The sequence below is a fragment of the Sarcophilus harrisii genome, chromosome 4 (genome assembly GCF_902635505.1).
Source record: "Sarcophilus harrisii chromosome 4, mSarHar1.11, whole genome shotgun sequence".
NCBI lineage: Eukaryota > Metazoa > Chordata > Mammalia > Dasyuromorphia > Dasyuridae > Sarcophilus > Sarcophilus harrisii.
In genome coordinates this window covers 40,297,386-40,313,069 of record NC_045429.1, presented here as the reverse complement: position 1 = coordinate 40,313,069, position 15,684 = coordinate 40,297,386, and the positions used below count along the sequence as shown (strand labels likewise).

The following is a 15,684-nucleotide window of genomic DNA, read 5'->3' as shown; positions in this document are numbered from 1 at the left end:
AGAGTTTTGAAAGTTTTTTCCCCCTCAAGTATTTTACAAGTAGGTGTTTGTTTTGTTTTGTTTTTTAATTGAGTTGCAACTCAATATTACTCAATTATTATTTTGGAAATGGAACAAGTAACTTAAAAAGACCCAGGATTCTATAGGTACATAATCTAACTAATATTGAACTTATTGTTTTGTTGGCCTAAACTACTAACTACTAATCAAACCCCTCCCCCGCTTTTTAATTGACAAGCATTTAATTTCTCTGCTTTACTTCCCCCTCAATTTCCTCTCAGGAAAACAAAAACAAAACTTTGGTAGCAAAGCCAAAATTAAGTAAAACAAAATCCCATATTAGATTGTAGAGGGCCACAGATAGTGGGGGAATTCTGGGTAAGATATACGATCCTTTAGCCCAGAGGAAACCTGCTGACAATATCTGTTTTGGCTCCCCAATTCTTTTTTTTTTCTTTTTCTTTTTTTTTTCTTTTCTTTTTCTTTCTTTTTCTTTTTTTTCTTCTTTCTTTTTTTTTTTATTATAGTAACTTTTTATTGACAGAATCCATGCCTGGGTAATTTTTTTTACAACATTATCCCTTGCACTTACTTCTGTTCCAATTTTTCCCTCCCACCCTCCACCCCCTCCCCTAGATGGCAAGCAGTCCTATATATGTTGAATATGTCCTAGTATATCCTAAATACAATGTATGTGTGCAGATCCAAACAGTTTTTGTGTTGCACAGGGAGAATTGGATTCAGAAGGTAGAAATAACCCGGGAAGAAAAACAAAAATGCAAACAGTTTACATTCATTTCCCAGTGTTTTTTTTCTTTGGGTGTAGCTGCTTCTGTCCATCATTGATCAATTGAAACTGAATTAGGTCTCTTTGTCAAAGAAATCCACTTCCATCAGATTACATCTTCATACAGTATCGTTGTTGAAGTACATAATGATCTCTTGGTTCTGCTCATTTCACTTAGCATCAGTTCATGTAATTCTCTCCAAGCTACTCTGTATTCATCCTGCTGGTCATTTCTTACAGAACAATAATATTCCATAACATTCATATACCACAATTTACCCAACCATTCTCCAATTGATGGGCATCCACTCAGTTTCCAGCTTCTTGGCTCCCCAATTCTTTCGTTTTCACCTCTTGATTCCCTAGTTTACTTTAAACCTTTTGGTTTACTTTTGATAACTTTTCAGTTACCAATTTTTTCATGAAAACTGTCTCAATACCCTCATTTATTTGGGATTTCCACCCGTTTCCCTCAAATGATTCTGTAAATATTTATTTTTTTGTCTGTTTTGTGAGGGGAAAGCTCCTATATAGAGAGGCCCATGAGGAAACCTGCTAACAATATCTGGTTTGGCTCCCCATTTCCCTTTGGTGCCCACCTTCCTTCTTGCGAAGTTAGGGAGGGCATGATCACCTCCCTTTGGTGTTCTCACCTCCTTTACTGAGAAGTCAAAAGGAAGGAGGGAAGGAAGGAAGGAAGGAAGGAAGGAAGGAAGGAAGGAAAGAAGGAAGGAAGGAGAGAAGAAAGGAAGGAGGGAAGGAAGGGAAGGAGGGAAGAAAAGAAGGAAGGAAGGAGGGAAGAAAGGAGGGAAGGAAAGAAGGAAGGAAGGAAGGAAGGAAAGAAGAAAGAAAGGAAGGAAGGAAAGAAGGAAGGAAGGAAGGGAAGGAAGGAAGGAAGGAAAGAAGGAAGGAAAGGAAGGAAAGAAGGAAAAGAAGGGTGGAAGGAGGGAGGAAAGTTGTTCTTTTAGAGAGCTTTCTGGAGGCACTGAGAACTATTCATCTAGGGTCAGACTGATGGATTGTAGCAGACCAAGGACTTAGATCAAGGCCAACATTCTCATTGACATCTTCCTTTCATTTTTCAAGTGAAAAAAACAAGGCTCAGAGAGATTAGTCATGTGACATGCCCAGGTCATACAGAACAAGCAGCAGGGCTGGGATTTGAAGCCAGGTTATCTGATTCCAAATCCATCATTGTTTCCACTGCACCATGCTGCCTCATATAATTTTCTTAAGCAAATGCTAATTGCATGATTCCTATAATGTCTCTCATAAATAATAAGTTCCCAGAAGGCAAGGCTCATGCTTTACTTAGAACAGCATTTAAAACAGGTATTTAATTGATTTTTAATAATAATGAATATCACATAAGCTTATACCTAAAGCTTAGGTTCCACTTAAGAGTTCATAGTTTCTGGTTACTGTGTTGACAATATTTACCTTTAAAAAAATATCATAATAGAGAAAATCAAATAAAGTTTTTGTCTTTATTGATTCTATCAACCAAATGCCACTGGACAAGCTTGACCTGAAATTCATTAAAATGTTGCTCCACAAATCAGTCTTTTAGTTTGTAATGCCCAGATTTTCTTTTTACATTTTTAACTCAGTGGATAAGAGAAGAAGCAAAGAACAGTGATCAGAGACTTAGCCTCAAAGTTGGGTTGCAGTTTTGCCTCTGATTGGCAAATCACATCAGCTCTCTGAAACTATAGGCTACCATACAGGTATCAGTATTGTATCAGTGAAATTACAAATTCAGGCCTTTTACTTACCCGAATATGACACTCAAATAACTAAGATTTTAAGTAAAATAAAGAATTTCTGATTGATAAAATGAGAATCAGCATGGCATAATGAATATTTTGGTTTTGGGTTGAACTGGGCATGTGTCCTGCCTCCGACATATCCATCAAATAATCAGCCAACTAGTATTTATTAAAATACATATTATGTGTCAGGCATTGTGCTAGGTGCTGAGAATATAAAGTCAAAAATGAAGCAATCCTTGTCTACAAGGAAACATATACACATATAAGTACATACAAGATCAATACCACCAGCATCTGGGGAGATCAGGAAGGATCTCCTGGAGGAAGTAACATTAAGTCGAGTTTTGAAGGAAACTAGAAATGATAAGACTTGGAGGAAAGGAGACAATTTTAGACATGGGGAAGAGCCAGGAGAGACATTTGAGGCAGGGGTACAAAACCAAAATTGAGGGTTTCAGCTGCTTCTCCCATAAAGGTCATGTGATCCTTAGCAAGTCATTAAAACTTTATAGGTAGCTTTCTATGATTCAATTGTATGAAATCACTGATCTTCACCTATGGAAGTCATCACACCACTAGTTAAAAGAAAAAATCCAAACAGACAAAAGGAGAATCTGATTCTTCCTATTTGGAGTTCTTTCTTTGAAAAACTGGAAAAATCCTGAATTGGAAACATGCAGAAATGACTAAACTTTCCCATTTCTAATTTCCTTGAGATTGTGACTCATCTGCCTAAACGGGCATCCACTTGGATTGTTTTGAGTCTCATCCAGATTACAAACTTTCTGAAATCTGATTTGATATGTTTCTGAGATTGTTCTTAGAGAAAAATGAGTTTAGAAGAATATAGAGAATAAATTTCTAGATGATAGTTTTTTAGAGGATTAGAAATTTAAGAAGAAGATGAACTATGTTTAATATTTCTGTAACTTTTATAAAAGTTAGGAAGCAAGGTAATGGTGATGAGGTGCTAGACCTGGAATTAGACATGGTTGAGGCAGGGGTACTAATGGGGAGCCTCTTAATATAGTCTAGGCAATAAGGTTGGACTAGGATGGTGTCCTAATAGGTAGAAAGAAGAAATCAGAGGAGAGATAGATTATAAAAGGAAAATCCATAATATTTGGCAATAGATTGGATATGCGAGGTGAGAGAGAGCAAAGTGATGGCATTGAGTTTTCAAACTAGCCCTCAACAGGCATAAATTTGGAAACTTTTTTTTCATGGTTCAAATCTGGCCTCAGACACTAGCTATGTGACTCTGGGAAAGTCACTTAATACTCTTTGCCTCAATTTCCTCATCTGTAAAATGAATTGAAGAAGGAAATGGAAAAATGTTCCAGAATCTTTGCTAAGAAAAAACCCAAATGGGGTCCCAAAGAGTTGAACATGATCGAACAACAACAAACTTTTTTAAAAAGGAAAAGAGGAATGGTTGTGTTCAATTACATTACCACCAGAGAAGCAGTGTATAGTAGTGGGCAGGTATTAGACCTGGAATCAAAAGGAAATTCAATTCCTGATTCTGATACCTATTATCTCTGTGTGACTCTGGGCAAGTTATTTTAACTTTCCTCTATCAGATGGGAATGTTAATAATTCCATCTAGCTGGCAGGTTTTTTTTTTTATAAGAATCAAATGAAAGGCAGGTTTTTTTATAAGAATCAAATGAAATAACATGTGCAATACTCCACAAACCTTAAAGTGAGCTACAAATGAATGTCAGCTATTATTAACGGTTTCCCAACTTTAATATAAAGAATTCTCGAGTAACATTTTCCATTGGTCCAAAGCAAATGTTCCTCTTTTATTTTTTTTAACCATCAAAAAGCAATGTAAAGAAACCTAATATATACCTTAGAGTTAATTATCATTCCCAACTGTTAAAGAAATGTTTCTGTACAAAATAATAGCTGACTGCTGAATACAACTTTGAGGTTTGCAAAACAATATATACATTATCTTATCAACATGAGGGGTAGCTTGATTCTATGGAAATTCTTGATTTTGGAGAAGCACAGCTGGATTTAAAGTGAAATGAACTCAGACTAAAAACATCACCCACTCAAATGATTTGAGGCAATTCTGATACCTCTCTATATGATACCTCAGCTCCTGAGGATGTTGTTCCAGATGGCCTCTAAAGTCCTGAACAGGTCAAAATCTATGACCCATGAACAAACTGTCTCAGTAGAGTGAAAAGTTTACCCTGAGAAAGGACCTCTTAGGAAGAATCTGACGATCACTGGCAGAATAAGGAACCAGACATTGAAGTCTTTTCTCAATGCTAAATGTTGCAACTCTACTGCAGAGAGCACAACTCCATTGGTCTTGCCCCATTGTTCAAATGTCAAATGTACACTTAACAAAAGCACTGTTTTATGGAGAACTCACATAGGGCAAGCCCTCACAAGGTAGTCAAAAAAAGCAATACAAAGACACTGTCAAATTATCTCTTAAGAATGTTAGAATTAACTGCACAACACTGTTTCCAGCATAATGTGCCTTCATCGGAGAAGGTTCCTTGCTCTATGAGCAAAACAGAATTGAATTAGCTCAGAAGAAACACAAGATGCACAAAATTAGAGAATCTACCCCAAAATAGGGACTATTTGTGTCCAAGCTGTGGCAGAGCATTTCGAGGTCATATTGGTTTGATCAGTCACAGTCAGACACACTAACTTGACTCTAATGTATTGATGTCATTTTGATTATCTTTGAGAATAAAAAACAACCTAACACGGAAAAGACCACTCATCTGGACTCAGATTAAAATTTCAGCTCTGATGATTGCCCTCTGTGTATCTTTAGGCACATCACCTTATTTCCCTGGATCTCAGTTTCCTCATCTATAAAATATGAGAGTGAAAATATCAGAAACTAATATCACTTCTAATTTGGGATTGGATAAAATGGCCTCTGAAATCCCACTTAATTTTAGAGCTATAATTGTACATAGTTACTTTATTATCCCTACCTTTAAGATAAGGGAACAATCTCAGAGATCTCCCATAATTGGCAAAGAACAAAGATTCTCTGGATCTTCCTGAGAAACTTCTCTGTGCTGTTCTGGAAGTTGCCCTGGAAGATTCAGGATGCTACAGGTCCATAGGTATTAGCAGCTGTGAAATATTCCATGCCTTCCAGGAGCAATACCACTTTCTAGGCTATTTCTCCCCTAGCTATGTGCTAAATTGAATCTCAAATTTTCCATTTCCTTTCTGGTCCTCCTGACCTTGACAGTCACAAGCTATGAAGCTTAAATAATTTCAAAAATGAGAGGCAGAAAGTAATATTGTAACAACACTGAAGTATATATGATTATTTATTATATTAGAAACAAGATGTCAGTAAGAATCCCTGGAAACAACAGTTTTTCTAATCATTTACAGTCACAAGAGAGAGAGGACCATGTTTTCAATGAGATGATGACTATAAATTTTAGTACAAAAATCAAATCTACTTGAAAATTTATTTATTACTAACCTGTCAGTATCATATAGAAAGTAATCTTTGAAAGAAAATTATGAGTGTTTTGATATAAACACATCTCAATTTTATTAATAATAAAGTCCCCAGGCTTCACACTTGAGGCACAGAAAAAACAGATTAGATCTCTTCAAATAATTTCCATAGATTCATTTTGTGTAGTTATGGATCGACATAACTTGGCTTTCGATGGAAAATTTTTTTAAAGTTTCTCCTATATCCTGCACATTGAGAGCTCTTTGGGAAATTACAATTTCCTATTTAATTTCTGAAAAGTCCTATATGATCTTTTTGTATACCAAGTAATAATCTTGCCTTCACATAAGGTTATTAATCCTCCAAAATGTTATTTATTTACAAATCACTAGCCAGTGAAATATTTTCACTTACCCTTGGGTGTAACAAATTACAGTAGAGGCTGTAATTACAGAAGCTGATTACATTCCTTTATTAAATTCTTCCCATTTACAAATCAGGAGATTGAAATTATATATTAAAAAAAACCCAGCCTCCAGAGAAATGAGTTTCAGTGAACGACTCCCACAAGTATTCATAATCACAGCATAAAATGAATCTATTATTTGAAGAGATCTAATCTGCTTCCTCAGTGCCTCAAGTGGGGAGCTTGTGAATAGGTACTTTTTACAATGGATTATTTTCATGAGATAAGGGGACATTTTTTTTAACAAGCTAAGAGTAATGTGTTACACAGAACATTTAAATGGGAGACCCTGCAGAATCCTATCTTTCTTCCCTCAATTGGTAGAAGATGTCTGTTGGAAGAGAGATTTCTTGTGGAGGTTTTCTTTCATCTATTAACTGATAAACATGGAAAATTCCTGCCATTCATCCCTTTTGGGTTTTTTTTTCCTTCTTTTCCCTAGCACTCCAAATCAAACCATCTAGTTAGCATTTGCTGTATATTTTAGGGTAGCTTCAAATGAGGGTATCTCTTCCCATTTGGAATTAGATAAGGACCCACTATAGAGGAGCAGATAGATGATAGAGTAGATAGAGCTTCATATCTGGATCCGGGAAGACCTGAGTTCAAATTTAGCCTTAGACACTTATGACTCCATGGGCAAATCACTTAACCTAGTCTGACTCAATTTCCTCAACTGTAAAATGAGCCACAAAAGGAAATGGCAAACCACTTCAGTATTCTTGCCAACAACAACCCCTAGAGGATAGGCAGATCAACAAGTATTTATTAAATTCTAGACAATTTGGAATAGGATGATAAAATGGAAAACAATCTTTGTTTTCAAAAAGTTTGTGCTCTCCTGGTTCTGATTATAGCTTAGAGAAAGAAATGGGAACATGCTTCTGCTCTTTCTTTTTATTCCAGTCTAACTGACTTTTATCTTATAAGAAATTCTTCCTATCTTCTCAAAGGATAGTATCTTCCTTTTCTTTTCATTCAAGTGCTTGTCTCTGGTGTCTGGAAATCTCAAGAGAAAATTCCTTTTCTCATAATAAATAATGGTAGTTTTTGATTTAATGGGATTTTTTTGAGTGGTTGGATTGGGTGGGATTTTCAGTGAGTCCTGGTGATTTTACATTTGTGGGGGATAACCCAATATGGAAACTTCCCCTAGCAATGCAGATCAGCAATTGGGGAGTTAAAGTTTTAGAAAGTTGCCCAGGAGCGGTAAGAAGTTAAATGAGTTTTCCAGAGTTATACAGTCACTACGTCTAGAACTTTTCTGCTGTCACAACTGGCCCTCTATGTCCTCTAAACATGCGATTTTTTGAATGAATAACAGCAACAATAATAATGGTGTTGTTGTTGATGATGATGATGTCTACAATATCTTTACAATGATCAAGGTTACAATGATGAGAATTATCTTCACAGAATGAAAAGCTTTCAAAAGATGCAGCATAATGGTCTATTAAGAAGAAATAAAAACTATGTAAGAAAAGGATGAGGTGTAAATTATCCCTGCTGTTCCATTTGCTAATAAGTTGTCAGAACCTTTTAAACATTTTCTTTGTGTTTGTAAGAAACAGCAATTCACCGAACTTCCTTCCCTTTGAAAGCAAAACTCAGGAACTATTCTCAAAATGCTACAAAAGATGGGCTTACATCCCAAAGCTTTTGTTCAGTTACAGAAAACAGTCATTTTATTCATCTATACTGTAGTTTGAAGAACAAGCTGAATTAACAAGCATTTATTAGGCATTAACTGTGTGTCAGGCAATGTACTAAAGACCTAGGGATACAAAGAAAGGCAAGCCTCCTTCATTCACACACACATACCAAGAAAACCCCACAAGCTATCTCACAGTCTGTGTGAGAGTCAACACACAAATAAAAATGTTCAAATGATATACACAGGATAAATTGAGAATAATTGCAAAGGGAAAGAAGAAGAATCAGGAAGATCTGTAAAAATTGGGATGTAAGCTAAAATGTGAAGGAACATTAAATATACAAGAATAATAGCAGGATAGTGACTTGTCCTTCCAGCAAAAAAAAAAAAAAATGAGAATTTGATAATAACAATACGATAATTTTAAAACAATCTGTTTTTATAAATCTTTTTCATAAGAAAAATTGTATTTTTCTTAACTCTTTTACTTTCCCATTCTTTTTTCCTTTGAAGTTCCCAATCCAAAAGATTTTAGCTCTTTTTCAGGCTAGGAAGCCAGTTGCTCACACCAGTGTTTCCATCAATGGAAAGCACTTAGTCTCACTGGCCATAATTTGCAATTAACAAACACCAGCCCGGTGGCTCGCATTGCATGCTGGGCACCGTAGTCCTAGTCTGTAGTCTGACCCTTGTCTGGGCGATAGCAACCAATCAGAAATCTCCTCTTGAAGGTCTCGTCACTGAGTGACCAAGGAGTGGTACCAGTGGGACACGCCCCTATTTTCTTAGCAACCAATGCGTCCTAGCAACGGCCAGAGGCTGACTGTTTGGGGCATGTCTACCCAGAGAGTTTTCTCCAAGGAGTTAACAAGACTTCTTTTCTCTCAATTGTAGTAACTCAGGTAAGGGAATTTTCATGGGAGGAAGGGAGAGCCTAAAAAACTTAAAACAAAACAAAACAAAAAATTAAGGGATAATTTAAAGAAACAATGTAATTTTTACAAGGGCTTTAAAGTTCCCAATGTACTTTTCTCCCAGTATCCAACTAAGTTAAGAATGTAACTTAATAAGTTACAGTTATTAATATTATCTAGTTGATGGAGTGGATCAAATGCTGAGGTGGGGTTAGAAAGACCTTCTGTTACATTTATTTGTTGTGTGATCCTGGGCAAGCCATTAACCTCTCTGAACCTCAGTTTGTAAAATGGAGATAATCTGTAACACTTTACTGGATTAGAGGAGATAATGTATGTAAAGTCAAAAAAATGTATTTTTATGTTTACTCTGACCATTTAAAGGCATTCATACCAATATTTATTTTTGTTTTTAAAATTAAATAATTGGACACTCTCAACAAATAGTTCAATCAACCACATTTCATTTCTTGAGAAGTTGTTTTTCCATTGTTCACAGAAAGAAGGGATGTGTGCTTTAATTAATTTAGCATTGATAAATATTAACTCACATTTATGTAGAACTTTGTGGTTATATCTTTTTTTCCTTATGAGATCCTTGCAAGGTAAATCCTGTAAAAACTGTTTCCTCTATTTTACAGATGAAGGAACTGAGACTCAAAAGTCTTTCTGTGCTCCATTTCTCAGAAATGTCAGAATTGGAACCTGGAATCAGGTTGTCTGAATCCAGGTCTCAGAACTCTTTCTAGCACATGCTTTTAATATACCCGATAATGGGGTGAAATAGTGGGCAGGGTAGAGGAACAGCAACCTGAGTTCAAATCCTGTCTTAGATACTAATTCAGTGACATTAGGCACTTTCTTTCTAACTTCTCTTTTGTGAAAAGGGTATAATGATGATGATGATGACATAGCACAGAATTTTTGTGGAGATCAAATGAACTGACCTATGTAAAGTAACTCAGGAGGACCTAAGTTCAAATTCAAACACTAGCAATATGACTCAGGACAAGTCATTTAACTCTGCCTGCCTCAGTTTCTTCATCTGTAAAATGAGCTGGAGAGGGAAATGGCCAACCACTCCAGTATTTTTGCAAGAAAACCCCAAATGGGGTCATAAAAAGTTGGACAGGACTGAATAACAACAACAAATAGTACAGATGCATCAAGGAAGTCTGAGACCTGAGAAAAGGCCATTGGGTTTGATGAGAAGGATACCTTTGATAAATATTTGAGACATGAATAATGTATATTAGAAACACAGACAGTGTAAATTTCACATCTTCCAGGAAATAGTTCCCTGGGATCTCTGTATTTATATAGAATCAAACTCAAAGTCCTTTAATTTTTGTTCTGTATCCCTGAATTCTGTGTATATGGTTTGAAAAAAAGGAAAATATTAGCAGAACAGAATGAAACGCCTCTAGCCCCCTGCCCAGTCTTTGAGCCAGTTTTCTTCTTGTCAAAAAAAAAAAATACCTGGATAATTCAGGCGAGAGCACAGGCTCTGCCAGAATTAGTTGATTGATCCCTTTAGTTACCAATTAGCTGCTGCTAGCTCGGGGCAAGAGCGAGCAGGTTTTCTTCTTCTTCTTCTTCTTCTTTTTTTTTTTTTTTTTTTGGTTGCACCAATTTATTAAAAATAAAAATGTATAATGTACCTGATGATAAGCCTCGTGAAACCATTCAAAGAATGACCAGCTACATAAGGCTTTCAACAGCATGTCAAGATCTTGTCTCTTTAATGGATTACCTTTCAAAAGAACATCCTTACCAAAAAAACTCCTAGTGATCACCTTAAATGTGGCTCTATTTAATGCATTAGAAAACATCTTAATGCATTTCTGTACTCTTAATTCCAGTGTTTTCCCTCATTTAATAATTTTCTATTTATCCTGTATATAGTTTGCTTTATAAATGTATTTTTGCACATTATCTCCTATTAGATTTTAAGTTCCTTGAGGGGAAGGGATGGATTTTGCCCTTTTTTTTGTATCCCCAGTGATTAGCACAGTGCTCAGCATGTAGCAGGTGCTTAATAAATGCTTATGATTAATTAATTAATTTATGATCAATTAATTAGTTAATCATGTTTATGATTAATTAATTTTGATTTTTATCCTTAATTCTCTTATTCAAAAGCCTACAATGACTTCTTCATTATATATTGCATCAATTAATCTTTCCTTATTCAGAGAATGTAAGCTCCTTAGTGAGGAAGTATTTTTCATTCTTTGTACTGGTATCACCAGTGCTTAGAATAGAGCTTGGTCTATAACTGTCACTTAATAAATACTTTCTGTTGATTGACCTTGTGGAACACTTGGTATTAATCTCTCTTTTTTAATTTGTCCTATTCTGCTTTGTATTATTGATAAAACTTGTGATTCAGTTCCTTGAATCCTGGATTTTCCCAGTCTGGTACAATCCTGGGGGCAGTGCCCAGAATCTGTTTCACTTGCTAAATATGGCCCCACTCAGAATTTATTTGTGAAAAATTTCTGAATATAACTTGTATTTAGATCTCTACATATGTAAGTAATAGGAACTTCAATCTCCATATGAGCACTTAAGTAATAATAATAAATATTTATATAATATTTCCCTCGTTCCAGGTCTCATGTTAAGCAATTACATATATATTTTATTCTCACAACAACTCTAGGAAGTAGGTGCTATTATTATCTCCATTTTATAGAAGGGTTAACTGAGGTAGAAAGCATTAAATGACTTAGGAAGGGTTACACAACTAGTGTCTGAGACTGCAATTGAATTTAAATTTTCCTGACTCTAGGTCCAGTTTTTGTCCACTGTACCACCTAATTTCCCCAATATATATAATGGATACAAAACAGTCTTTTTTTGCATCCCCATATAAAATGAAGAGAATGTAAGTTGTCTTTAGGAATTCATAAATGAATTTCAGGAAAAAACTTTCAAAGGACTCATAGCAATATGTTTTTTATACATATGTACATATATAAATATATGCATATATATGTAACACATATGTGTTTATATATTTATGTATAGATGTGCAACAATATATATTTGATATATTTCTTCTACCTCTCTAGTGAATCCTCCTTTCCCTTAGGAACCTAGTAGGCTCCTGCTTCATATTAACACACTGTGGTTTGCTTTCCTTGGAAGAGAACCAAAGGAAGTTCCCCAAATTTATATTGCCATCCTGGGAATTTGACTTCCCTGAAAGTAAAGGGTTGTTTGATGGGACTGTCCACTGTCCATTGGATCTGTACTATCCAAATAATTCATGATAGTAACAGAAGGCAAGATCCAGATCCCTTACCTCCCTATGTCATGGCTTTAGTCCTTCACAAATGCTCTTTCCAAATCCAGGAGACAGACAGGTGTCTCTCTAAAAGGCACACTATTTAGGATTTCCCCCTTCTTTTAAAAGAATAGAATCCATTTCTGAAATTTGGAATTATTCATGAGATAAACCCAAACCTCCTTCTTTCGACTACCAGACCATCATCTGATCTTTGTTCCCTCCCACTTGTGACTGTTAGCATGGAAAATAAATTTGGAGTCACAGACTTCAAAGATACTTCTTGGGAAGCTATTATAGCAGGCCAGGCCAGAGATGGTAAGCCGTCCACTAGGAGATGGCTATTGACATAGAGAATGGGTGGAAGTAGAATTGGGAAGATTTGGCAACTGATTGGATTAAGTGAGTGAGAGGAAAGGGTCAAGAGTGATAGTGTCTGGAAACATGGTGCATCCTTAATAAAAAGAAGAATATTTCTTTGGTGAAGAAGTGAAATTTTATTCTCATTCAGTTTTGCAACTCTTAGAATTCAGGTGGGAATAGAGGGAAAAGTTGATTTCTTAGCTAGAGTAGTAGGCTAAGTGAGATGATAACCAGCATTCTCAGCTTTTGCCATGATAATTTCATTAATCATAAACTCAGGAGAAACAACCTCAAATAACTAAAATGCATGACGTGTATAAAAACTTTCTAATTTATTTTCAGCAAATCCATCTATAATTCCTGGAGAGTTATCTTAAACATGTAATGTATTTTCAAGTGATCAATGACAATTGAAAAATTGGATGGGAAATGAAGTTTTGGATAAATAAGCATTGCGGTTGAAACTCTGCTAGTAAGCATTAAGAACAGGTCATTTTCATTTTTCTCTATGCAGGTGCTGCAGTAAACTCGATAATCTCTCTAAAATACAAATGTGTCCTAAAGTGACCCAGTCTGCTGCCAAATAAGTCATTTTTCACAGTGGGTTAGACAACACGCATCACACTGTATTCATTTAATGAACTTTCTTCATTTATGGCTCCTAGCAACTTAGAGGCTCTGGCTGTTAATTAAGAATGCTCATGACCTTTAAAGCTAACGGTACAAACTGTGCTTCCTTTTCCCTTGGTGCCTGGTCAATAATTTTGACACAGAAAGCTGATTAATATTTGTAAATGAGAAAAGTCTACAGTGTTCCTGAAGCTGTTCACCCTTAATTCATTTCCAATGTCCTAGTATGTATTATTGGAAAACTGACTTCCTTTGCTTCCAAAACCTGTAAACAGAATTAAATCGCTGTCAGGTAGGGGTCCTTAACCTGGTGTCCGGTAACTTGTTTTTTGAAAAATATTGTGATAACTATATTTATATAATTGGTTTCCTTTGTAATTCTGTGTATTTTATCTGACATATGGTGAGCTTCCTCTAACTGGCTGTCTCTGAGCCAGGACTGCTGCATCTGCCCCTAAAGAGTCTAGGTCCTCTGAAGACCTCTGAAGGATTGATGTATCTCTACTGCCATTGGCACAAGCTCTTTCTAGCTGTATTCTCTTTCTTTCTCCTCCTCCTCCTCCCACCTACTGTTAGGGGTCAGTGAGTATAATCCAGTTCTCTTTAACCACTTAACACTGAGTAACTTTTACAAAGGGATATTTAATTCCAACATATAGAAAGAAAAAAGTACAAATATTTCTCCCAGTGCTTTGGGGACCATTGTTCCCTAAAGCATCTCAAGACGTAGCTGTCCATGTAATTGAAGTCCATCTCACCAAGATCATGACTCAAGGCTGTTGCACAGGTCCTTGTCTGAGTTACCACTGCACTGGGGTCCTGAAGGTCACTCCTGGCTCCTCAGGGCTTTGATATTTGAACTGACTAAAACCAAACTGAAACATTGAGCAGGCACTTTGGAACTCCCAAGCTCCACCACGAGGGAAGTAGTCATCAAATTCCATCAAGAGCAATCAGGCAAAGAAAAAGTAAACGAAGAGGACAATCTTTATGGAGAGAAAGGGACCTACATGTGCAAAAATATTTGTGGCAGCCCCTTTTGTAGTAGCTAAAAACTGGAAAATGAGTGGGTGCCCGTTAGTTGGAGAATGGCTGAATTAATTATGGTACATGAATGTTATGGAAAATTATTGTTCTGTAAGAAACTACCAGCAGGATGATTTCAGAAAGGCCTGGAGAGACTTACATGAACCCAGGTAGCTTACATGAAATGAGAAGAACCAGGAGAACATTGTACACAGCAACAAGATTATGTGATGATCAATTCTGATAGATGTGACTCTTTTCAACAATGAGATGATTGAGGTCAGTTCCAATGATCTTGTGATGAAGAGAGCCATCTGCACTCAGAGAGAGAACTGTGGGAACTGAGTGTGGATCACAACATTGCATTCTCACTCTTTGTTGTTGTTTGCTTGTATTTTCTTTCTCATTTTTTTCCCTTTTGGATCTGATTTTTCTTGTGCAGTAAGATAAGTGTGGGAAAATGTATAGAGGAATTGCACATATTTAACATATATTGGATTGTTTGCCAACTGAGGGTGGGAACACAGGGTTTTGTAGGGGTGAATGTCAAAAATTATCTGTGTATATATTTTGAAAATAAATAGCTGTCATTAAAAAAAATCAATGAAAAATCAAAAGAAGATGACAACCTTTATTAAGAAGATGGAGAGTCTCAGAGGCTGTGGCACCTGCATCATGTGGTCAGCCAGCGGGAACCAGCTATGGAATGTCTATGTATGCTTCATTGACTCTCCACATTCCATGTCATCCCAATTCCCAGAAGCGGGATATCGGATCCCCAGAGAGTCTCACCATTAGAGACACTTTCCACATGTACTAGTCCCTCCATTACATATGCACGAAAAAAAACCAAAACATTTTTCTGATTGTGGGTTTCATCAGATTGCTGAAATAATACTAATATTAATGCCAATATTAGCAGAATTTACATAATGTATTAAAGTTTGCAAAGTACTTTACATATGTTATCTCCCTTGATACAATAGTTCTATGAAGTAAGAGTCATTATCATACCCATTTTACAGATGGGTAAACTGAGGCTGAGAGTTTAGGTGGTAGCTGTCACATCTGATCTAAATCTTTACTTCTTTAGGCTTCATATCCTTAGTTTCTTGAAGCCCTTCACTCTGTTTGTTCTTCTAAGCACATTTTCCAATTTATCATCATCCTTCCTAAAATGTACTCAGAGATAAACATGTACCAGATGTGGTCTAGCAAGGGCAATTCAGGGCAATTCAGTCCAGTCCAGTCCAGTTCAATCTGATATTCATGCATTAGGGACCTCCTATGCTCAGGAGATTGTGCTAATTGCTA

The 15,684-nt window shown here is 36.1% G+C and overlaps 1 protein-coding gene across 1 annotated transcript in view; it reads left to right on the top strand.

The window, feature by feature from the left end:
- Positions 1 to 8,943: 8,943 nt before the first annotated feature.
- Positions 8,944 to 15,684, top strand: part of WDR63 (WD repeat domain 63) — a 120,225-nt gene continuing 113,484 nt past the window's right edge. Inside the window, exon 1 of the mRNA XM_031969398.1 lies at positions 8,944 to 9,047. The gene's annotated coding sequence lies outside the window, so the exon portion shown is untranslated. The remainder of the gene's footprint in view (positions 9,048 to 15,684) is intronic.